General features: G+C 43.1%; 1 long non-coding RNA gene across 1 annotated transcript; it reads left to right on the top strand.

The window, feature by feature from the left end:
- The first annotated feature begins 1,745 nt into the window (after nt 1–1,745).
- LOC135972794 (uncharacterized) lies at nt 1,746–20,337 on the top strand. Its single transcript, XR_010589314.1, has 3 exons — nt 1,746–1,919; nt 13,996–14,106; nt 18,080–20,337. It is a non-coding gene; the product is annotated as an uncharacterized LOC135972794 (long non-coding RNA).
- The last annotated feature ends 6,116 nt before the right edge of the window (nt 20,338–26,453 follow it).

Raw genomic sequence — 26,453 nt, 5'->3', positions numbered from 1 at the left:
GTCCAGCCTGAGCTAGAATGTCTACACTGCTATTTTTAGCCCCACAGCCTGACACCCCCCCCCCCATGAGCCAGAGTCAACTGACCTGGGCCGAGGCTTGGGGCTACGGGTCTTTGACTGCAGCATGCGTGTGTGCATGTGCATACACACACACGGCTGGTGCAATTTAGAGTAGCCTTGGAGTGGCTCAAAGTTGTACCACAGGGTGGAGAGGCCCCCTTCCCCCAGCCCAGAACAGAATTCAGAAGTCACAAAGGTGACTTAAAGCCATCTTCACTCCTCCTTTTCCTGTGTCCAGTGCCGGTAAGGAATAACAGAGTTTCTAGTCATAGGCACCTGTATTTCCTTCTCTAAGAATCAGAGGCCATTTTAAATATATGGTCACATCTGTTAAAATTAGAATGTAGGTGCAGACACAGTGTGACAATTGTCGATTGGCTAGCCACTTTCATGTGACTGGCCCTATCATTCTGGCCTCACAGGTGCACATTTTTCTCAGCACCCTCTAGCCTAATATTTCTTCAGCTTCCGTTCAGAAGCTATTTTCCAGAACCTTTCAGTTGCTGCATAGTTTTTTTTTGGGGGGGGGGGGGGGAGGGGAAATGGGGTTACCCCTCTTGACTAACAGATTGTTTGACTTTGTATCAAGACATGTGATTCCACTCATCACATACATTAGTGTTTGCCAAGATCCAAATTCTTCTCATCACAATGGTCTTCTGCAGACCCAACCCGCTCTTCATTATTATGTGATACGACCTCCTTCTGGTGTGATATATAGACAGCAGCAAATGAGACACTGGGTCTGATTCTTCTTTCAGACCCTCAATTGACTTCACTGGTGGAATTCCTGACTTGCACCAGTGTCAGTGAGAGGCCAGTCAGGTCCTGTACTTATGATTATCGTCACACAGGTTGTTTTAGACTAAGTTGAATGATGGCAATTATAAACTAGACACAGAAATTGTTCCACTTCTCCAAAACAAAATGAGAAATTAGATAAGGAAGTGTCCATGCAAATGAGAGCTGGCAATACAAAGTCAGGAACATTATTCACAGGGATTTGAGGTAATTTGCTCTGACACTAACTAGTAAAGGAATAAAAAACACTTAAGATGGAAAGTTAGATATTTTTGTTTGCTTGTTTTTAAAAGCAATCAAATCAGAAGCTGTTCTGGAATGCGATCTGGAAAATAAACCAGAGTAGATGGACAGTGCCTATGCAGGGCAACAGACTAAGTTTCTGTGCTGACTCATGCAATGAGTTGACCCTGTGGCTTTGCGGCTGCTGGATTCCATAATTATTGTCTCGATAGTCACAATCCATTCAGGCCCTTCTCCAAACTCCACCCCATGCTAAGATTACGTGTGGATTCCAGCTCTGCTGTATGTGGAAGTATAGAATCCCCTTGAGTACCTTCCCTGAAATGACCTTACCTCCTATGCAGCACAACCGGAGTGGTCCTGCTATATTGGAGTGGGAGGGATGGGGCAACTGTGTTCCATATTGTTTCATCTCTAGTTTAGAAGGGTCTGCTGGGGATGAAAAGGGACATACAGCCATGTTTTATAGAAAGTTCCCAGCTACATGCCAATCAACATAGGATTTCTTATCAGCTGTGGCCAATGCCTCAGAAAGCCTAGCACTCAGGCTATTAATATACTTTCCCCTTGGCAGCATGTATGTTGCTGTGGAAAGATCAGACTATAGTGCCCACCTGTTGGTTCATTTCTTAATCATCCTTGTCTGAAGGAATTATGCTTTGCCACTGACTACAATATGCTGCTTCTTCACTGTCAGTTCTTCTCATGGATAACTGAATAGAAAGAAACTGGAGATATGCCTCATTTTTCAGCACCAGCACAGCATCCAGAAAATCTCCCCCCCCCCCTTTATATGGGCAGCCTCCTCTGAGTATGTGAGTACAATATTCTTAAGCCTCTTGCTTTATTTTCCTGAAGGCAGGAGCGATCCTGAAATGCTCTGGCAGATATGGATTTTGGTAATGTCCTGATACACTATCAAGGCAGGGGACTTTTGGGAAGAACCCTTTTGCCAAGGACTTCACAAGTACTATTTAAGGTAGATTCTTTTCCTGGGAGGGGAGAGGCATATGGATTTTGAGGAGAAGAAGGTTGTGAGCCTCAGGAACAGCTGTGGATTTAGGAGGAAAGAGAATGAAATGAGGACTAAACACTGTCCTCTTTATAATCATCATTGCATGTTCTAGCACCTAGAAGACAACAAGTAAATGCTTTATATATTTTTTTCTCCCTGTTTCTCAAAGTATCAGCTGATGGGAGTTTGTCCTGGCATAAACTGCATTCTCAGGCCTTTGGGATGTTCGGCCTTTTGACCTCCTATAATGGGGCCTAAAGATATTTTTCTTTCTGCTGCACTTTGCCTCCACCTTAGATTTTTACATATACATATTATCAGCTAGAAGTAATGCTAGAGGTATAGAAATCTATTTAATCCCTCCTCCTCGGTATTCTCATCCTTCTCGGACTACATGTAGTCTCTGCTCCCTAAATTGCTTGGACCTAATTTTGTAGCTCTTTTGAACACAGATTCCAATGAAAGCAGCCAGAGCTTTGCTTGCGTGAGGCCTGCAGCATTAGGTCCCAAGTGTAAAGGTAAAGGTGAGTGCAGAATGGGGAAGTGAATTGTGACAGCAGGCATACCATCCTTTATTGTCAGGATACATCCACTGGAGGATGATACATCCAGTTGAGGCTCAGTAGAGAGTGAATGAACTGTTCAAGAGGTCTGAGGACTGCTCTAAATATGAAATACAAAACCTGTATAAAATACAAATGCTAGAGAATTTACTTCTTTCTTCCATAAATCACTATAACAGCAGGCTATTCTTAAGAATAAATATTACTCCCAGGTAAGGTTTTCGCTCAATGTACCGTAAGTATAGATGGTCCAAGCCACATAGCTCAGTTCTGGAGTTAGGCACCCAAATCCCATTGAAATTCAATAGGAATTGAGGCCCAGATATAACAAAAATATTTAGGCACCAAAAGACACAGATAGGCACCTGGTGAAATTTTCAAACGTGCGTAACCAGGCATTCCCTGGTGCCAAACTCCCATTCCATTGACCTTCCCTGCTCTGCTAGAGATTCCCCTGTGACCATGGTCAAATCTCTTAATCTCTTGCTGTCACAGTTCCTTATATGACAGATGGGAATAATAGTACTGCCCTACTTCAGAGAGGTGTTGTGAGGATAAAATACATGACAGAATGTGAAGTGCTCAGACACTATGGTAAAGGAGGCCATATAAGTACCTTAGGACATAAGATGAAATACACTGTAATTCTGGCCTGCTGCCTAACTCCCTTCAGCACTTTTGAAAATTCCAGCCTTGGTTCGTAACTTCTAAACATTTGGGGGTATCCAGATCATGGGTTTGGTTTGGGCCTATTTTAAACGTGAGTTAAAGAAGAAAGAAATTGTTGAACAGGAGAGGTGAGGCGTAAAGGAAGTGAAATACACAATGATTTTATACCTAGAGAGCAGTCACCTCTTGCAAATAAAAAGAAGGATTCAAGGCAGCCCCAGGCATCTAGCAAAATAACAGCCACGGGCAATGTCAGCTAGAAAATCTGAAGAGAATCTCTTGAGCACCATGGTCGAGGTGATTTGTGTTGCAACTAAACTCCAGAGCTTCTGTAGTCAGGAAGATAAAATAAATGCTGTGCTGGCATAGCTGAGAAGCGTATGGAATGTTTCATTAATAAATAATCTTAGTAGTCCATGCAGTCAGAGAGACCTAAATGAGGGGTAATTATGAAGAATGATCACTGTGTTTATTCTATTAAAGTCATATCACCAGAGTTTCCAGGTTTGGTTTGTAATTTAAACCATTGCCGGAGCTATTTATCCTGACAAAGAGTGAATATAGATTTCTCTCTCTGTCTCTGATTATTTTGATTCAGGATCTTGTTGAATGTTAGAGGTTCATGATTCTTATCTGCTCATTTCTGATTTTCTTTGTTTTTCTCAGCTTTATCACACTGTCTTCAGCTACATTATACTACTTTATACTTTATAATTAGCCTCTTTTTAGTTACAGTTCTTTTACACTCAGACTTAGAATGCACAAATACTGTAATTTGGATAGAATATCATATTTACGGAACATCGTTGGCACTGACTATTGTCCCTAAAATTAGGGAAATGTGTTCTCTATGTAGTGCTGACACCCCCACTTGGGTTATCGGCAGCGAAAATTGGACCTGGACCTCTGGATCTTAATGCATACACCTCTACTGCCTGAACTAAAAGCAGCGGCGGCTCCGGCACCAGCGCTCCAAGCGCGTGCCTGGGGTAGCAAACTGCAGAGGGGGCGCCCTGTCGGTCCCTGCGAGGGCGGCAGTCAGGCAGCCTTCGGCGGCTTGTCCGTGGGAGGTCCGCCGGTCCCACGGATTCGGCGGCAATTCGGCGGCGGGTACGCCGAAGCCACGGGACCGGCGGACTTCCTGCAGGCATGCCGTCGAATCCGCTGGACCGGGGACCTCCCACAGGCATGCCGCCGAAGGCAGCCTGCCTGCCGTGCTTGGGACGGCAAAAAAGCTAGAGCCGCCTCTGACTAAAAGGCCGAACTTTCTCAGCCAAGGCTGTAATAGTCTCATTACTCTCTTGTTAGTTAAGCCACCAGTGGAGGGGTCCAGCTTCAAGAGGCTTCCCAGTTCAATTTCTTGTAAGGCTACCACTTGTAACGCCAACACCCCAGGGTGGGTTGTCAGTAATGGGGACCGAACCTGGGACTGCTGGATCTTAATGCACGAGCCTCTACTAATCACAGAGATAGCAGGCTTATCACTCTCCAGTTGGCCTCTCCATCTATAGAGGGGGACAGAGCACCACACCATGCAGCTATGACTTACATCTACAATGACAAAGTGACAGATTACAAAAGGCCCCAAGTTTCTGTTGTACATGGAGTGGTCATATTATTCTTGGAGTTTAGATGTGTGGTACAGCTGCAATATGGAATGCAATGTTGAATGGAATACAATGTGGAATGGACAGAAATGGAGAAAATGTGAAAAGGCTTTAAAAAAAACTTGACAGCAGGAGAGCTAGGCTAAATGGATATGCTATTCAAGTGTTGAATTGTTAACGTAGCTTCGATTTTGTGGATTGTACATAGTTGCATGAAACATTTACAATCACTGTATGAATAAAAGAACTTAAAGCTTTTAAGTACAGTTCTGAGAGACTCCGAAAGATCTCACTAGGCTTTGAGTCAGGCCATACCAGAGCACTGTTTAAGTTTGTATTTGATTTTTCATTGTCAAGATTTAGCCATAATGGGGGTTTTCCTCGGATAATTACATTCAGCCAGGCTCCAGCTGATTTATATTAATTATTTATGGCTAATTAATTTTCCTCACAATTAATGGATAGGAACATACTTGACTAATGATCAGACCAAGGAGAAGTTTAGGGAACGAAGTCTTTTACTGCTTGAACCCTATTTCACCTTCCTTTCATTTTCCTTTTTTCTATTTTTAAACATCTTTTAATCCTACAATGATATGAACATTACTAAATAACAGCATGCTTCAAACAAAGGGTGACTGTGTACTAATGACAGACTAATTGCTTACCTAATAGAAGATGCTATAGGGTTCACACAACTCCCAGGTGAATCAAGAAGTGGTCAGCAGAATCAGACTCAGACTCAGACTCCCCTCATGGAGTTCTTAGCCATCAGCTCTACCATTCACCATGGTCACATAGACTTTGCGTTTGACAGCAGGGATAAAACTTGGGACATTTTGCTCAATAAATAAAATGAAATGGGTCCTACCACATAACCTAAAGGAGAATTTCTGTTAGTGGTAGCAATAATAGGCCTTTTATCCTATCGAGACACTAGAGTGGGTCAGATGGTAACAGATTTCTGTGCAGGTATGACATCCAACACAGTAGATGGCAGTGGAATGCACACACTATACAGTGTACAGAGGGATGACACTCTCAGAGGCACTGATTACACTGGCAATGATGTAAAATCAGGACAGCTCCTGGACCTGATGTAAATTGGACATGAAATCTTGACCCTATTGAAGTCAATGGAAATATTGCTATGACTTCAAAGGAGTCAGGATTTCACCCTGGGTATGTGGGTGCATAGGCGCCAACTCTGTGGGTGCTCCGGGGCTGGAGCACCCCCTGGGAAAAATTGGTGGGTGCTCTGCACCCAGGGCCGGCTCCAGGCACCAGCTGACCAAGCATGTGCTTGGGGCGGCACCTTGGGGCGGGGTGGCGCTCGGGTTTTTTTTTTTTTGGTTCGGCGGGGCAGCACTGGAGGGTTTTGTTTGTTTGTTTTTGTTTCCGCCGGGTGGCGCTCAGAGGGGGGCGTTGGGCGGCATGGCGTTGGGAGGGGCAGGGGCTTGGGCGGCACGGCGTTCGGGGGGGCAGGGCTTCGGGCGGCATGGCACGGGGGGCTTCAGCAGCGTAGCGCTCGGCGGTTGGAGGCTTGCGCAGCGCTCGGGGGCGGGGCTTCGGGTGGCGCAGCGCTCAGGGGGTGGGGCTTCGGGGGGCACGGCGCTCGCAGGGGGGGTGTTACGGCGAGGCTGCGCTCTTTTTTTTGCTTGGGGTGGCAAAAAAGCTACAGCCGGCCCTGTCTCCACCCACCGGCAGCTCCCCGCCCCGCCTCACCTCCGCCCCGCCTCCTGCCCTGAGCACGCTGCCGTGTCCTGCTTCTCCCCTCCTCCCTCCCAGTGCTTGCGCTGCAAAACAGCTGTTTCACGGAGCAAGTGCTCGGAGGGAGGGGGGAAAAGCAGGATGCAGTGGCACGCTCAGGGGAGGAGGCGGGGCCGGGGATTTGGGGAGGGGTCCAATAGGGGCAGGGAGGAGTGGAGTTAGGGCGGGAACTTTGGGGTAGGGGTGGAGTCGGGGCAGGGGCGGGCGCGAGTACACACCAGCGCAGAAAAAAGTTGGCGCCTGTGTGTGGGTGGTAGTCACTGAATGCCATGTTAGTCCAGTTTTTCATTATTCATTTTCATTAAAAAGGTTGGCAATGATTGGACGACTAACATCGTGAATATCAGTGTAAATGGGGTAGGATCTAAGGCTAAAATAAGGGAAAGAACAAGTTAAGAATTACTTAGACAAGTTAGATATCTTCAAGTCAGCAGGACCTGACAAAATACATTGTAGAATACTTAAGGAACTGGCTGAAGAGATTTTTTGAGCCTTTAGCCATTATCTTTGAGAACTCATGGAAGACAAGAGAGATCCCAGACGACTGGAAGAGGGCAAATATAGTACCTATCTATAAAAAGGGGAATAAGGACAACCCAGGGAGTTATAGATCAGTTAGTTTAACATCAGTACAGAAAGATAATGGAGCAAATAATCAATCTGTAAGCACCTAGAAGATAATAAGGTGATAAATAACAGTCAACATGGATTTGTAAAGAACAAATCATGTCAAAACAACCTAATATCCTTTTTTGACTGGGTAACAAGCTTGTGGATAGGGGGAAACAGTAGATGTGGTATAGCTTGACTTTAAAAAGGCTTTTGATACTGTCTCACTTGACCTTCTCATAAATAAACCTGGGAAACAACCTAGATGAACCTACAATATGGTAAGTTCACAAATTGATTGGCAAACTGTATTCAGAGAGTAGTTATCAATGGTTCACAGTCAGGCTGGAAGGGCATATCGAATGGAGTCTCACAAGCATCTGTCCTGGGTCTGGTTCTATTCAATATCTTCATAAATGATTTGGAAAATGGCACAGAGAGTACTCTTTGTGAATGATACCAAGCTGGGAGGTGTTGCAAACATTTTGGAGGATAGGATTAGGATTCAAAATGATCTTGACAAACTTGAGAAATGGTCTGAAAGTAACAGGATGAAATTCAGTCGGGACAAATGTAAGTTACTACACTGAGGAAGGAATAACCAGTTGCACAAATATAAAATGGGAAATGACTGCCTAGGAAGGAGTATGGCAGAAAAGGACCTGGAGGTTATACTGGACCACAAATTCAAGATGAGTCAGTATAAAATTGTTGCCAAAAATACATCATTCTGGGATGTATTAGTATGAGTGTCGTAAGCAAGACAAAAAAAAACAGTAATTTTTCCACTATTCTCAGCACCGATAAGGCCTCAACTGGAGTACTGTGTCTAGTCCTGGGCATCATACTTCAGAAAATGTGGACAAATTGGAACAAGTCCAGAGGAGAGCAACAAAAATAATGAAAGGTCTAGAAAACATGATCTACAACTGAAAAAACTGGGTTTGTTTTGTCTGGGGAAGAGAAGCCTGAAAGGGGGGGGGGACGGGACAGGATAACAGTCTTCAAGTACATAAAAGTTCTTATAAAGAGAAGGGGTCAGGACTTAAATTCAGCCAGAGCCATCCAGAGCGGAGCTCCGGTAAATATTTTCAAAATCGTGGGAGCCCCGGCACAACCCCGACCCTCCCCACCCGACCTATAGGGCTAATGCCCTGAGCACCGAATGGGAGGGGTGTGGGGGGGGGGGAGGGGGGGCCTCTAGGAAATAATCTGAGAATTTAAGCCCTGAGGAGGATGATAAATTATTCTCCTTAACCACTGAGGACAGAACACAAAGGAATGGGCTTAAATTGCAAGGGAGCTTTAGGTTAAACGTCATGTCAGAGTAGACAAGCACTGCAACAAATTATCTATGGAGGCTGTGGAATCTCCATCATTGGAGGTTTTTAAGAACGGGTTAGACAAACACCCATCAGGGATGGTCTAGACTTAGTCCTGCCTCAGTCTAGGGGATTGGACTAGATGACTTCTCAAGGTCCCTTCCAGTCCTACATTTCTATGATTTCTGATTCACTCATTGCAAAAAGAAATGAGTACTCCCAGGGACCAGTATTTTTTTAACCTTTTTTACTTTTAAAATTTAAATTTGACTGAGGCACAGGAAAGTGCTGATTCAGACCAATCTGGTTTTAGAAGAAGAAGAAGATCTCATCAGAACTAGTTTCTTGTCATTCAGGTTCTGCAGAAAGACTTTTTCCTCCAGAAGGATTCAGGTTGACTCAGAAACTTTATTTTGTTTTTTGTTTTTTGCAACACTGTGCAGGAAAGCACCCCCCTGTCCTTTTCAGCCATTTTAATAAGTTTCATTTGTGTAATATAGGCAGGGTAACTAACTGTCTACGAGAATTTGTAGAAACAGACATAGTTTTCTTGATCTCATTGAAGAGCAAGTATTTTGCAATTATCAGACTATTCCAAAATTCATGTGGGGGAATTTGAGAAATTAAACCAATAGAAACCATATTTTTCTTGATAAAATTTAACTAACTGCCTTAGAATACTTCTTCCTACAAATTATAAGAGGCAAAACAGTTGTTAGTCTACTATGTTAAAATGTATTGAGCCATTTATGGCTACTTGCATGACAAAGACAAATCTATGTCTTCCATGAGACAGGAAGTAGCCAAGGGCCAGATCATCCTCTCCCTTGGAAAAACCCTTTGGAGGGAATGTAGAAGGGACTAAATCTCCACAACAGCCCCCTCACCAAGTTCCCTCTGGATTATTATGTTGGGGAGGGGGAGAAATATGTGAAGAAGGGCTGGTCCCCATACCCCCAGATCTCGACATCTGTCAAAGGCAAAAGGCCACCTGTACAGATTCTCTTTGCATCAGCTCCAAGGCACCCTGTTCTTGTCTCTGGGTCCCATTCAGTGTGGCTCCAGGGGGATCCTACACAAGATGTCAACTTGGGGAAAGCCCTCCTAGATAGAGGGAGATGAAGTACTATAGCTCCATGGGGCTGTCTTATCTTTTCAGCAAATTCCCTGTGGGATTTGGGGATTGATAATGCAAGTTTGCTCCCTCCTGTTTCTGTTCTACCCTTCCCTCAATCCCCCGTCTCCGCATTGCACAGAACCTTGGAATTATAGCTGGTCTGTCCAAGGAGAGGGGAAATATTGCAGGGAGGGAGAATGAGTCACCTTGCCTCCCATGTAGGAGATCTTCACACAGACAGCAACTCATGAGAAATTTAGGAGAGTGCAAGATTGCCACTGTAGTACAGACAGAATACATGGGTGAATCCATCTTTATCACCACATAACAAGCTAACTTCAAAAATAGAAATTCCTGTACTTCCCTTGGCCATACAGGTGGTTTGTGGTACAAGACAGGTATTGATTTAGTTGCATGAATTATGATGTTAGATACTTAGCAAGTGACAATCATCAACTTGTCTGAGACTGGAGAGAATTGTGAATGGGGCCAGGCGTTAGGCATTTTAAATTACTTTTCCCTCCATTTGCCTCTTATTCCAACCCCCCTACACATATTTTCCCAACTGCTATTTAACAGGATTAGAGTCACGTGCATCCTGAAAGCAAATATATCAACAGGAAATCTGCCTTCCCTCAGGCCTACAATAATACAGCTAGAACTTGCTTACCTGCTATAGGTGAGGCTTCTCTTCACCCTGTAGTGTGATTTTTCAAGCTCTCTGAACATAGCTATCAACACAGCCATTTCCCTCTTCAGCCACTGGATTCTTAACATTCATCAAAGCGGGGGGGGGGGGTCTTCCTTATGCCTCAGATTCCTGAATAACTAAGCCCCCCTGCACCCACTAACAATAATCATGTTGAAATATGACTGTGCCCCAATTTTTTCTTGCCTGTGTGGTCATGCTATTACCATTGTAAGGAATGGTATTACATAGGGTTACCATACGTCCGGATTTTCCCGGACATGTCCGGCTTTTTGGGCTCCAAATCCCCGTCCGGGGGGAAATCCCAAAAAGCCGGATATGTCCGGGAAAATCGGGACATGCGGGGCCGGCGGTCGGCGGTGCCGAGCCGGGGGCCGGGGGCCGGGGGCTGGCGGTGCCGGGCTGGGGGCCGGGGGCCGAGCCGGGGACCAGGCCGGGGCCCGGCAGTCCTGGGCGGGCCGGGGATGCTCGGCCAGGGGCCCGGGGGCCGGGCTGGGGACTGGCAGTGCTGGGCGGGCCGGGGGTCTCGGCCGGGGGCCGGGGCCGGCACCCCAGGGCCCGAGCCGACCCAGGCTGGAGACCCCGGGGAGGCCAGACTGGGCCGCGCCTCCTCCCCCCACACCCTCCTTACCTGCTTCAAGCAGGGGAGGGGGCGGAGTTGGGGCGGGGACTTTGGGGAAGGGGCGGAGTTGGGGCGTGGATGTGGGCGGGGCCGGGGGCGGGGCCGGGGCCCCGTGGAGTGTCCTCCTTTTGGAGGCTCAAAATATGGTAACCCTAGTATTACAGCAGAAGTGTCTTTGAAGGTTAAGGCACTATCTATTCTGCAAATGCAACCATGTCAGGTGACAACATGGTTGCTCCCCAGTATTTTGAAGTGCGGATGGAATGCAAGGCTCAGGAATGGCTCATGAAAATTGTTTTTAAACTGTTTAAACTGTCTTCTGAATACACAGGCAGCTAAACCATGTTTGAAACCATTTTACTTCAAACTGCGCATAGCTTGGAATTCAAACATGCTTCACAGCCCTGTGTATACTGTTGTGATGGGACACACTCAGCTCTCCCGAGTGCCTCCTGTCAGCTGGGTGTGATCCTGCACTCTTTCCTTTTTCTGATCCCAGTGCTCTCTGTTGGCAGTTGCCTTCCCCAGGTGGGTCTTCAGTGGCTCAGCCCTCCAGCTAAGTCACACATAGTCTAAAGACACATGAAGGAACCCCTTCCGGGATAACACAGTCCAACAAACAGTTGGACCTCTGCTCCGTCTCGGGGCCTGTTTAAACTCTAGCTCCTTTCTCAGGCCCCAAACCTAAACTTCTCGGGGCTCTGGCCACTCCACCAGTGGCTGGTGGGAGGACCTGGGCCTGCCTACTACTCTGGGTCCCAAGAAGTAGCAGCCATGCGCTGCTTTCTTTACTAGGTGCTATTGCTGCATTCCTTGAGCTACTTCCCACTCTGTTCACCACCTTCTTGGGTTCTCTGTCTGTTCTCTGTTTAAGCAGGCTGTTACCCAGGCCTCCTTTCTTGGAGAGTTTCTCATTGTCCTGATTTCTGAGGGTCTTCTCTCAGGCCTCTTTGTCTGGAGCACTTGTAACTGTCTCTGCCCCATTTTAGTCAGGGTTCTTTCTCCCAGGCTTCTGTGCCTAGAAAGTTTCATAGTCCTATCCCTACTTGACCAGGCTTTCTCCGCAGCCTCCCATTTAATCCTTCTTCACCTTTTTGGTCCCAGCCAGCAACTGATCTGCCCAGGCCCTGTAGTTCCTTTTAACTGAGCCTGCTGAGAGCTCTGATTAGCTGCTTCCCTGCAGCCTTTCTAGGCAGGCCTGGAGGACCCACCTTTACTGCTCCTTTTCCTAGGGCAGGGTGTGATAAGAATACAGGGCCTCCCGCAGGGGGGCCTCAAAGGGCCTGGTACACCCCATCACAACAGGGCTTTACAGATTGCACATGGCTCCTGGAGGAAAATAAAAAATGGGAGTCTATTTATTTCAACAAGCTTCGGATCAGGTCTAAAAACTATAGTTCTTTTGCCTAATATTATTTTGTATATAGGTAACTATAGAAGGGTATTATAGGGGGAGCTGGGAGCTTTCAGAGTTTCAGGGTAAACCCCTCTATTTAGGTTGCTTGACATGTTCCATTATAAAGGCTTCTTGCATCTTTTCTTTGCAACACCTCCATTGTTTGCAGCAGACCTTTGACGTCCAGAAGGAGGTACCCCTCAGGTTTGAGAAGCACATTTTCTTTGTCCCAGGTAATTCCATTCAGATTTGACTGAGACATAAATTGTCAAAAATTGCTTTCCTGTCTCTCACTTTTGCAGTCCTTGGAAGAATTTTTGGCAGCATGAGAAAATCACTGAACATTCTGATCCTGGGCTCAGGCTACCACCAAATTATCAGCAGCAGCACACACTGCCTCGGGAACACTAAAGAGCTGCTATAGCAGCTGTAGCAGGATGCACCTCTGTAAATTGGTGGCCCTCCCCACCCACATAGCATTAACAGCCAGTACCTCAGTCAAAACATAAGGTAGGCGCTTCCCCAGCTTGGGGGATGGGAACAAGAGACCGCCAATCCAGGCTACTTCCCCACAGCCACTCTCTGGATCTAGAACCTGGATCCAACAACCTCTCCCCATCACTTCCACTGACAACTAATATTGTTAGCCCTGAAGTTCAAGTAGTATCTGTCTGTACTACAATGCTGAAGGTTCAGGATTCAAACCCTGCTAAAGGTTCACAATGTGGGTGAGGTGGTGGTTACAGCTGCAAATAAATAATTGGGAATATAATCTTTTCCCAAAACAACACAATCACCATCACACACCTGAGGACAAATACGCACAAAAAATTACCTTAAAAGAACATTATTTAGGTTCCAAAGTCAAGTACTAAAAAGATAGGAAATGCCAGATTTTCAGCTGGCAGTGCAATCTTAATTCACCCCCTTGTGCATGTACATTATGATACACTCTTTTATTACATGATCACACACTTTTTTTTCTATGCACGGGATGGATGCATAAAATGGCAGAACCTAAGGTTGCGTGGACAACCATAAATCTGGCTTTTCCTAACATTTGAGTGTTTGTTATTTAGGTTGCAGACATTCTTTTAAAGTAATTTTTACCCACATAGTATATATAATTTATTAAAAGTCTCTGAGGTAACCTAGTAACTTATAATAATAGATGTCGTTGGGATATCAAACATTTATTATGTATCATTACCCTAAAATTTGGCCATGCATTAGGTAGAACGGTTCAAATCCACACAGTAGGTCTGAAGCCAATGATCCCAACCTTCTTAATGAAAGTACAGTATTCTAATGAAGCAAGGATAATATGAAGTTAGAATCACTGAGCACAGTTTTTTATGTCAAATCAATGAACACGTTGCAATGACATTCAAAATAAAGTCAATCAATGCAAATATTTAACCAGGTATGACGGTAATTTTTTGTTACTTTTCTCTAGTGCAAATGTGGCCATTAATTTCTCTCCTCTCTGCAGTGTGCTTCTTGGATCAATTAAAATAATTATGTGACATATAAGAGGAGTGAAGCGAATCCCAATTTGGTGAATACGTGTTCTACAACAGCAGAAAAACTTCAAGTGTAACAGGTAAACATATTTCTAGTTATTATGTTGTAATCCTTAGGGAAGGCATATTTGCATATCTATTCTTTCTCCCCTAATGTTGGATAGGGTACTAAAAATGCCACTCTGATTCAGCAATAACATACAGCAATGCTGATCTCCAGCCAAGTTTGTCCCATCTTGTTTGCTTGATATTGTTTTCTTTACATTTAATTCATGCTGACTTTCATCCAATTGGCCTTGCACAATTTTCTAAACTTTTTCAGGTCCTTCTGCAATTTCACACTATCTTCCCACTTTATTTACAATCCCTCATCATTCGGTATCATTATCAGATTAGATTAATGTACTAATTACTGTACATTAACCTAAATTTTCCAGATTATTTATGACGGTACTATGCAATATTGTTCCCTTAACAGATACAAGTGGAATACCCCTTACACCTAAATGTGGTTTGAAGACTGTAGCTATTCTTTGTCTATGGACCAATACCCTTCGTTGTATACCATAGATATATTTTATCCAGATTTCTTTCAGAATATTAAGTGAATCTCATACATTATCATATATTATTATTTATTCAGATTAATATTTTTATTACTGTAGAATCTAAGAGACCACAAAGCTTTACTAAATGTACATACACTTAGCCAAATTCCGTTCTCATTTATCCTGGTATAATTACTCCTAGTAGACACTGAGAGCAGAATTAGGCCATTATGTTCACTGCATCCTGTGTATACACTTTTCATCTTCAAAGTGCAGTGCAGTGCAGACATTAACTAAGTCATCTAAATAACTACTGAAATACTTATCTGAACTGAATCTATTTGGTCTAGATACTGGGCTGGAAAAATCTCATAAGAATAGGCTTTCCTTTAAGGCTTTTGATATTTACTGCTTCTGGGTGGGTCTGGAATCTCATTGGATTGTATTTCCTGCAGCACTTATCCTTCAAACCATGCCTGCCACCAGGAAATTCAGAGGAATGTCAAATACATAAATAATCCTAAGCAAAGAGCTCAGTTCTGGGAAGTCTTCATTGCCCCCGACTCCCACTATCATCACTTCTGTCAAAGCAGGGGCATGCACATCAGCCATTTGAAGAGAAATCTCCATCCATCTCTGATATTGGAAATGTAAAATTAAATATGGGAATGGAGAATGACATCAGACTGTATGTTGGATAGGTGAGTCATGCCTCTGCAGGTTGTCAAGCGAAACACAATGGTGTGATGACCAGAGGCCTGTTCTAGTGGTCACTGAAATCAATGGAAGTCTTTCCATTGATTTCAATAGGCTTTGGATCAGGTCCCAAGTATGTTAAGGGGAGTATCAAGAGGTATAGTTTAAATCATGGGTTCTCAACTTTGGAGTTGCAACCATTTGCCCTTTTGTTTATGGCTAGGTATGATAAAGGTCCAAACACTAATTTTTCTGGTGTCAGGTTGCGTCACGGTATGGAAAAGGTTGAGATGCACTGGCTTAAATTGAGATGGCAGTAGGTGAGGAGCATGGTTATCTATGACATTTAAACAGATGTCATGTGCTCATCACTTGAATCTGAAATGTTTAATCGTCCATCTTATTTTTACAGGGTTTATTAGGGATGGGTTTGAAACCCAGACTCTGGATCTTTGGCATGTTCAGATCCAGTATGCCAGATCTGTCTTTGTCAGCATTTTAGATCTAACCAGATCTAAAATATGTAAAAGGCCAATATCTACTTCTGGGGTTTGGAAAGGAAATTAGACTCCACCTTACTTCAGCCCTCCCCCTCAAAACCAACAGGCCTTCCAAAGCTCTACATGGGGTCCTAGGTGGCTATCCTCCATCATTGCCTCTGTGCTTGGGTTGTTAGATCTGGCTGCCACTCCCCGAATCCACTCAATGGCTTCTAGAATTTATAGTTCCAGCATACGGTGACCCAACAGCGGGTGTGAAAAATCAGGACAGGGGGTGGGGGTAATAGACGCCTATATAAGACAAAGCTCTGAATATTGGGACTGTTCCTGTAAAATTGGGACATCTGGTCACCCTATTCCAGTGAGTGGTTCTAGGAGTGAGTGTGGATTGTGCTGGCTCCTGCTCTCACTTTGTTTGTCTGTGTGACTTGAGTATCAGGCCTTTGAAATCTCTTGGCCTTCTCAATAGCAAACCCAAGTCTCTGGAATTCCTTCCAACAGAAGGACAGGATGAGTCCGACATTCACTGGATTCATGGTGCATTGCAAGATTCACCTCTTTGCCAAAGCAATCCCCAAATAATGGATCAAGGAAAATAAAAAATATCTGTCTTGGTAGTCACAAGCCAACAACTAAAGCAAAGAGAAGGATGGAGATCTGAATCTCCCTTCTAGATAGATCACACTTTAATTCATAACCCGTGTAGAGTCTCTTGGTACAATGGTGCTATTTGCAGTGCTAGTTGCTTGAATAATGCAGACAGATAATAACTGGAGATTAAAGTTCAACATTTCCGGTGTTAAAATAATAATTTACAGGCTAAACTGCATACAATTAAGATTATTTGGAGAAACAGCAATCCTCTGAAACCCATTCCTTTTCATTAGCACAAGAAAGCTCACCAATTGCCATACTCCTCTACCAAATATAAGGTTTTGTCTATATTTAAAAGTTTTGTTGCTTTAATTGTGTCCCAAAACCACTCTCATGTAGATGCAGTTATACCAATATAAGAGGGCTAATATCTTCTTCTAGTTTGGGAACCGAAATGAACTATAGCAGTATAATATGTCTTATGCTGGTATAACTGAATCTACGCTATGGCTCTTACAGCATAACTGTGTTGTCACTTTATTGGCATAGGGCAAATCTACACTAAAGTGCTACATTGGTGCAGCTACACCGATGCAGCTGCACCGCTGTAGCTTGTCTGGGGAAGACGTAGTGCCGGTGTGAACAGTGCTTAGGTTGATGTAACTTATGTCACTTAAAGGAGTGTCTTTTTCACACCCCTGAGGCCTGATCTACACTGGGGCGGGGGGATCGACCTAAGATACGCAACTTCAGCTATAAGAATAGCGTAGCTGAAGTCGACGTATCTTAGTTCGACTTACCTTGTGTCCTCACGGCATGGGGTCGATTGCCACGGCTCCCCCGTCGACTTTGCTTCCACCTCTCGCTGAGCTGGAGTTCAGCAGTTGACGGGAGAGCGATCGGGGATTGATTTATCGCGTCTACACTACACGTGATAAATCGATCCCCGATAGATCGATTGCTATCCGGCGGATAGTGGAGATGTACCCTGAGTGATGTAAGTTACATCAACTTAAGCAGTAGTGTAGACCAGCCCATAGTTATGCCAGTAAAATTTTTAAGTGCAGATCAGCCCTAACATCTGAGACCCAGATCCTCAAAGGAAACCAATGGGTGTTAGGCACCTAAATACCTTCGTTGATCTGGGCCTAAGCTTGATATGGCCATAAAACAGATAACATTAAATTAAGATTTAATGTATTTCAGTATATTTTTGATGTATAAAACAAACATAATATACTGCTGCTCTGGTATTTCAAATTTTCAAAGGCACTGATAAGGGGTACTTAATTGACAGACTTAATAGTAAAGTAATGGTCCAGATTTGGATCTCACTTACCTTGGTGTCTATTGAAGTCACTGTAGCTAGCCTGGCATAGATTGGGTAGAATCTGAGCTCAGAATCAGGCCCAGTGAATGTGCTGCAGCTGTGCTAGACAGCATCATGAACATTTTAGGGGGAAAATAAACAACTGAAAACTGACAAAGTGTCAGCTTATTCGTCAGACCATATATATGTACAGTAAGTTTTAGCAGCAGCTACTCTGTTTTCCAGCCTCAGCATGCTTGGAATGAAAATATTTTCTCGATTCAATTCCCAAGATATGTTTTGCATTAGGCATTTAGAAACCGTTGTGAAATGTCAGAATACTATCTGGAAAGTTTTATTATCAAAGTGCTTAATCATTTCTTTTCTTTTCTTCTCTTTTTTTTAGCAAAGAGGATTAGCTCAGGAAAAGAGCTATTTGGGTTGCAGCCATGCAGCTTCTGGCTGTTCTAGCCTCAGATCTTATAAACTTAGCACCATGGGGACAGATTTAGTATTTGGATCAGAAATCTCCAGGGAAAAGCCAGTTTCTACTGAAAGTGTTGCTGGTGACTGAGTAACCAGAATAGAGATGTGTAAAATATTCATAATTGAATGCAAAACTGCAAATAAACTGAATGGAACCTTTGGAAATTAAAATGAATCAATTTTCTACTAAAAGCATCAAAAGCATATGACAATTTAAAAGGTTGTTTGCTTTCAAGTAGAAATAGCCATTTTGTCAAAATTGCAAATAAAGGCAAATTTGGATAATTGGAAATAAAAAGGTGAAAAACTTTCCTGGGAAATTTCCTGGGAGAAAAATGTAGAATTTTGCATAGCTATAGTTGTGTATCAATGCTACAAAGCAAAAGATTAGGGGGCATTGCTGTAACTAGAACCTTTTTGAATTGTTGACAACATTTTTTTGTGAAAAATATTTAGTATTTTCCAACCAGCTTTTGCTGTTAACAGCAGCCACTTCAGTCAGTGGATAATGACCCTTGCCATGTAACTGGGGTATTAATCTTTTATAATCACCATCTTTGCTGGGATATAAAGACCAGTATTTTCTCAGCGCTCCGGTGTGTCACACATTTGTTACAGGGGTCTTACTGAAGGTGCTGTCTTTCATAGGAGATAGAAAACCAAACCGTGGTCCTGACCACTTGTGGTTATTAAATGCCCTGTGGTAAGAATAATGGTGTTAGCTCCTCTTTCCTGTCCAAATTCCAATTTGTGTGAACATTTTACCTACCAAAAATGTTGCTCTATTTCAAATGAATAGCCAGCAGAGTCCTCTCTGGTAGTGGGAATGAATTACTGGAGCTCTGCGGGAATTGGTCAATCTGGAGATCTCACTCTTACAATGTTTTCTTTGAAAGAATTTGAGAACCACTGTCTTAGAAGTATGGTGCCTACTGAATGTTTCAAAGTACATGTGATCCTCTCCCAATTCTCCCAGAGCCTCACTGCTTGGTTCTCAAAACTTCCATTCTGTGGACTACCAAAGAGGAGGACTGTGCTGACCATCCATGTGCAGTCCATGGACTATAGAATGAAATCACTTTTTACTGGGAAATACGTGTTATTTGGATGTCAAACTTATCTCCACCACACACAATCAGTGTTTTTTCATTCTTATTTTTTCATTCTCCAGGATACTGAATCATGAAATCTGAAGGCTAGAAAATGTTACTTGTGTTTGTTTGTTTTTTAAATTGATCTCATATCATTTTAAGGGTGGGATTTTCAAAAGTGTTCAGGGTTGGCCTAAGTCTGATTCCACTGAAGTCCATGATAAAATGCCTGACTTCAATGAAGCAGAATTAAGCCTATGCTTAATGAACAAAAACACTGATCCAGGAACCTATCCTTGTAACAAAGCCCGATGCCAACTTTGCCCACATATCTATTCAAGTGACACCATCATAGGACCTAATCACATCAGCCATGCCATCAGGGGGCTTGTTCACCTGCACATCTACCAATGTGATATATGCCATCATGTGCCAGCAATGCCCCTCTGCCATGTACATTGGCCAAACCGGACAGTCTCTAAGCAAAAGAATTAATGGACACAAATCTGACATCAGGAATCATAATATTCAAAAACCAGTGGGAGAACACTTTAACCTGTCTGGTCATTCAATGACAGACCTGCGGGTGGCAATTTTGCAACAAAAAAGCTTCAAAAACAGACTCCAACGAGAAACTGCTGAGCTTGAATTGATATGCAAATTAGATACCATCAATTTAGGCTTAAATAGAGACTGGGAATGGCTGAGCCATTACAAACATTGAATCTATCTCTCCATGTAAGTACTCTCACACGTCTTATCAAACTGTCTGTACTGGGCTATCTTGATTATCACTTCAAAAGTTTTTTTCTCTTACTTAATTGGCCTCTCACAGTTGGTAAGACAACTCCCACCTTTTCATGCTCTCTGTATGTGTATATATATCTCCTCAATATATGTTCCATTCTATGCATCCGAAGAAGTGGGCGGTAGCCCACAAAAGCTTATGCTCAAATAAATTTGTTAGTCTCTAAGGTGCCACAAGTGTATGTTTTTGTTTCCCTCACTTTGGATTACTAATCTAGCTTTAGCAGGATGACAGATGTGCTAAGCACCATAACATGATGGAAATAAAGTATCCAGGAAGGAATCTATCTTTATGGTTTTATACTGCTGCCCATCTCTGTAGTGTCTGAGTCTTGTTAACCCCTCTTTTGATTTTTTTGTTTTAGAGAAGCCCTTTAAGCTTGGTTTATATTACTTGCCTGCCCTTCAGAAGACAAGATAGATAAATGCAGCTATAACTTGATTTATAGGTACATTTAAATATCATAAGTGTGTATTATCTCTGTTAAACATGCTGGGCATGCATTTCAACTACTTGTATGGAGTAACTAAACAATAATGGGTTTGTTGTCAGCACTGTCCAACCCACTGAGCTAGACAATTCACCATGGCAAAGATGTGTATTTGTTAGGCCTGTTGCATCACAGAGTAACATAATCCATTCTGGTAGGATATATAAATATATTTTATAATCTAAAAAGCGATTAATGTTTTAAAAGCTCTTCACTCGTTTTGGAAGTATGGACAAAGATTTATTTCTGAATCTTAGTTTATGTTCAGTGTGGATAGCAAACAATAAATCTATGTCAAATAAAAGCACAGCTACTATCTAGACTTTGACCTCAGGTGCTCCATTAATACCAAGCATGTGACTTACACGTCACCTTGCTGCATTAGGCCTATTATTACCCTGAAGTTTCTTTGCCCTGTCATGATGAGTCATAAGGGATGTCAGGAAAACCCTCAGGGTAAAGAGATTCACTGACAAGTGCAGAGCTTGCTTAGTCTGCTAAATGCCACCTCTGTAGCTGCTCCTGGTTCAGGGGGCGTGTTTCAGATGGGCCAATGGTAGGAAAGATGGTGGCTAAAGCATTCCCATGGCTCAGCTATTCATAGATTCCCAGATTCTAAGACCAGAAGGGGCCATTGTGATCATCTAGTCTGACCTGCTATATAGCACAGGCCATAGAACTTCCCTATAATAATTCCTAGAGCAGATCTTTCAGAAAAACGTCCAAGCTTGATTTTAAAAATGTCAGGGATGGAGAAGCTGCCATGACCCTTGGTAATTGCCATGACCCTTGGTAATTGTTCCATTAATTACTCTCACCATTAAAACTTTATGCCTTCCGGACTTAATTTATCTATCTTTAACTTTCAGCCATTGGATTTTGATATACCTTTTCTGCTAGACTGACGAGCCCATTATTAAATATTTGTTCCCTATGTAGGTACATATAGACTGTAACCAAGTCACCCCCAACATTGTTTTTATTTAGCTAAATAGGTTGAGCTCCTTGAGTCTATCACTATAAGGCATGTTCTTTAAGCCTTAAATCATTCTTGTGGCTCTTTTCTTTCGCAGGGGTACAACAGAACATAGAGTCCATTGCCACTAAAGTGAAAATTAAGGCAGGCTTTAGGGCTTAATCAGGGCCGTTTTGTATGTGTGTTGTCAAAACTCTCTGGAGACCCACTGTAAGTGGAAGGTAAGACATGTGCAGTTCTCTATTCTTTGTGTATTTTCTCCAGATAATTCATGGTAAGCGTTCCACCGACAAACTTTAAAAATGTCCACATTAAAACAACAAATCACAACAAAGGTTTTCTTAAGTTTTTAAAGGCTGATCTGCACCAGCAGTAAATCTTCCACTGCTGTCTGAACTGTGAATTCTCTCACAGACAGAGCTGAAGCATCTTCAGGATAATGAGCTTGGTTCTCCTTTCACTCACACTGGTGTAAATCAGGATTAACTCAGCTGACCTCCGTGAGGTTACACAAGTGTAAGTGAGAGGAGAATTGAGCTCGGTACATTTTTTCTACAAAAAGTAAACACAGCAGATTTATTTATTTTCTGCCCACAAAAATCTTACAGCATTTGTGCTGTAGGGGTGGGGGAGAGGGATGCAGAAAAGTGTATTATATAATGGTTAATATTAGTAAGATTGATACTATCTCCCATTCTCCACTTTACTGTAATACTCACATAATTTTCTACTGCCTAGTGTATGTGAAGTGTTTCATTTCGTTAATAGCGGACAGATTTATGACATTAGTCAAAGGGTAACAAATTGGTTTTGCACCAGTTTTTAAATTAACATTAGCTTAACAATTTATTATGACCAGCATATTAAATAACAGACTTCCATAGTGGTTCTTAAGATGCTCCCTAATAAAATATGAAACTTTAAGCTTTTAAATTATGGAGTAAACAGAGTGGATTTTTGTTTTCAAATGTAGTTCCATTTGGAGCAGGAATGGTACTGGATTGACTAGACTGGGTACTCAAATCCTCTATGCCCACAAAATGCCAGAGAGTCCCATACTTCTCTGCAAATATTTTTTATAACCTTAGTAATCTTGGATGGTCATTTGTCAGGATGGAACCCATGCCACCTCGATCTAAAAGCATGAGACGTTACTGCTGGAACTAAGGACACTGGCATGCTAGCTTGAAGCCAATAACAAATTCATAAGTGGCACTGGTTGAAATTTTTCTGTCAAAACTGTTTAGTGATGGAAAATTGTTTTTTCAACTAAACAAATGTTTTGCCACTAATGTTTGCTTCCAGTGGAAAATTTCAGTATTTCCCCAAAAACAAACACAAAAAACCCACACACCTAGAATGCCTGAAAATCAGAAAGTTTTTCAGTTTGGGCCAAAAAAATGAAACATTTCAATTCAAAATGGCACCACAGTGTCTTCTGTGCATTATAGTTCAGGTGTCTGATGCTTCGATTCTTGTCTATCAGCTGGGCTGTTTGGCAAGACTACATCTCCCATGATGCACTATGACCAGGGACTACTATGATGCACCCCCTTCCATCATCAACAGGGGGAGAAAGCGATGCCTCATGGGAGAGGTTGAGAACCCAGTCCACAAAGGTGAATGGGCGCATAAGGTACTGAAACTATAACTTTTATGAGGCACAGAGGTGCCATTTTGAATCAAAATATTTTGGATTATGGCCAGAATATTTCAGTTTTTGATATTCCATCAAAAAGTCAAAAGTTTACTGAGAAAAATCCCCTTATTTTCTGACCAACCTTGTTCATAAACTCCTACACATGATCTAGCCATCAGAGGGAGACTGAGGGTCACACTGCGTTAGCATGGGTTACATCTACACTAAAAGAACCATCTCTAGAGGATAGATAGTTCAGTTTCTATATTCATCCAACCTTTGGTCTCTCTCCTGGCCAACCAACCAAATAATGCCAACTTTGATTATAGGTTTTGTCATATAGAAGCCTGTCCACTAAGAGCTGGCCCAAGACTGCTGAATTATTTTACACTGGCTACCAAATATCCAGAAGTTAGTAATGACTTTTGGTGACTTCCTGTATGACCCCAAGGACTAGAACCTGAGTTTGTAAAGCCTGGGGTAGCTGATAGTCCCAGAGTGCCACTAGGAAGTCATGTAGAGGCACAGCAAGGGAGCAATGTGGAGAGTAGAATGCACAGGAAGTACCGCCCAAGAGACCCAGAGTGACAGTACCCTGTGGCCCTCTGATTGGCCAAGTGCCCCCTACTTAGCCCCACAGTTTGTCCCACAAAGGTGTCTGGGTAGCTACATAGACTTTGGCCTGCTGTAATGCCAGACTTTGCCTTGTCTCCTGATCTCCAGTCTCTGACTCCAGCCTGACTTTGATCCTGATTCCTGCCTCTTGATTCTAACCTGATACTACCTCTGATCTTCTGACTCAGACTCTGACTCTTGTTTACTGGACCAGGCTTTGTGATTTCTCCATCTACTGCCTGGTGATTCATGTCCCTGGTGGGCAGACCTCAGCCCAGCTGTCACAGGCCGGATTGTTTATGCCCCGGTCCCTTATGCTTCCATTGTAAGCCAATTCCTAAACCATCCAGTCTCCTGCAAGTCCTTGTCCAGTGTACAGCAGGGAGTGCTTGACTGTTGCACCTACATGTAGACTGCACTCAACTGTGCTCTGGAATGCAAGTTAGGTTAAACTCTAGTCTAGATCTAGTCTGCAATGAGTGGCAGTCAGTTTCGAGTCCAGTTTGACTTCAGAGGGCTTTGGATCAGCCCTTTAGTCTCAAGAGAGTAGGTTATAAAAGAGGCCGGCTGTGATAGAAATTAGGTATGTCTCAGAAAGCATAGCCATTAACCTGAAGTTGCAAAGATAAGAATGCAACTTGGACTCTTGGTGTAGTGTCTGACAATATACTGTAGGCCTTGTTCTCCTTCCACATTGACCATTTGACATTAATGGAGTCTTTCTTGATTTATGCAGATTCAGACCCTGTGTTTATATTCTGCAATAGCAACAGGTTATCTCGGAAAAGTAAAGGAAGCAAGGACTGCTGTGCCGCAGTATGGAAAACATTGAATTCATGCATACATTAGTGTCAGATAAAATGAAGAGCATCTAAAGCTGGAATGTGTTTTCAATGAGCAGTTTGTACAATATGGTTTTGGCTTCAAGATAAGAATGTATCTGTTCATATTGAAAGGGTATGTCCAATCATAATTGCTGCAGCTTAAAAGACTTACGTATTGTGAAGATAGCAACCATATATATCCACTGGGAAATGGATCACAGTGGTTACTGTCAAAAACGGATGGGAATTAATGCTGGATTAAGAGATCAGAGCTTTGAAATTCTAATTCCTGAATTTATGCCCTCATGCCAAGCAAAGTTCCTGAGAATAAAAGGTTGTAAACACAGATACCAAATATTGGACTGCATCTTTTTTAGAGCAAGTCATATTATTTTACTATCAGGCACTGTCGTTTATGATACCAATATCACTGAAACTTTTTCACCAAACCTTTTGTGCACACCTAGGAATATATCAGTGTCTCTGGCGCCTCCAGTCAGCAAAAGACTTACTTTCCTTGGCATTGTTCTAGCAGAACAGAATCCGGAGTAGAAGAAATTGCTGCTGGAGCAACACTGATCCAGGAAGTAGTGCAGTAGTAGAACAGTTTTCCATCAGAAAAATGCTAATTTTGATGGACTGGAAACATTTTGCTGGAATGTGTCAATTCTGTCAAAACTTTTGACAGAAACCTACTTGGAGGGCTGCTGGGCTGCCTGGATTTCTGGCTACCCAGCTTCCCTGAGTGGATGGCTTCCCAAGCTACCTGACTCCCAGTCAGCCCACCTGTTCCTTTGAAATTGTGGCACCACTGTAATTTGTGTGGACAAAGCTAATAACTTGTGATGGACCCAGTGGGAAAAGAGATGTATCAACGTGCAGTTGTGCTGTTGCCATTGGCAGTGGGTTCACTACAGTTGCACTTGTCATTAATTAATGCTATAGTGGGTTCACGCCAAGGTGGTGATGCTGCGACTGAAACATGCTTAAGGTCAGCTATGGAGACTGAGTCACAGTTTTTACATTTCACTTTCAACCTCTGTTAGTAAGAAAAATGTCCAGGTCTAGTGTTTGTGTGTGAAATGTGGTATCAGGCTCTGGGCCACTTTTTATTTCCTTGTTTGACTCTTTTTGATTCTGTTTTGTTTTTACACTGAAAATGCAGGGGCACGGCAGGGGAGGGAGTATTGGCGCTTCAGCCCTGCAAATAAAATGATACAAACTCCCCCTCCAAAGCAGCGAGGGAAGAAAATGGAAGGAGTAATTACAGACCTGGCCACTGAAAGTCAAGTGTGAGTGGGCTAGGTGATTTGTCTCACTTTGGGCAGTGGGACAAGGAGAAATTGAATCTCTTTCCACAGGGAAAAGAGGAAGAAATTGGATGGACAAAATACCAACAGTGCAAATGAAAACAAAATGAGCCCGCCCAGACTCATTTTTATTGTTTTGACCCTTTGGGGGTAGATGCTTCAAATTGCACATAGCAAGGGGCAGAGATGCACTGCCGCACAGGGACCACTAGGAGGCACTCTGCATCAGGGAACCTGAATGCTCCCCAGTGTGCAAGGGGAGCGCGTACACTACTATTCCTCTTCCTGCCATGCAAAATTCTCACTCCACCTCCCATGCCAATGGTCAGTTCCAATAGTTGGGGCAGGGAAGGCTGGGAAAAGTTATCGCTCTACCTCCTTTCCACCATCTTTAGAACACTGTGTGGACTCAGGGGGGACTGGAGTTCTGCTCCACCCATATGTAGATCACACAAGGGGCAGTCTACCCCTCCTTTCTTCCTGGGCTCATAGACATTATCCAACTGTCATTTAACAACCAGCAATCAAACCTAAGTTAAGA

Source organism: Chrysemys picta, chromosome 7, assembly GCF_011386835.1.
Source record: "Chrysemys picta bellii isolate R12L10 chromosome 7, ASM1138683v2, whole genome shotgun sequence".
NCBI lineage: Eukaryota > Metazoa > Chordata > Testudines > Emydidae > Chrysemys > Chrysemys picta.
Note: the sequence above shows the minus strand (reverse complement) of the source record. Positions and strands in the feature narration are given on the sequence as shown.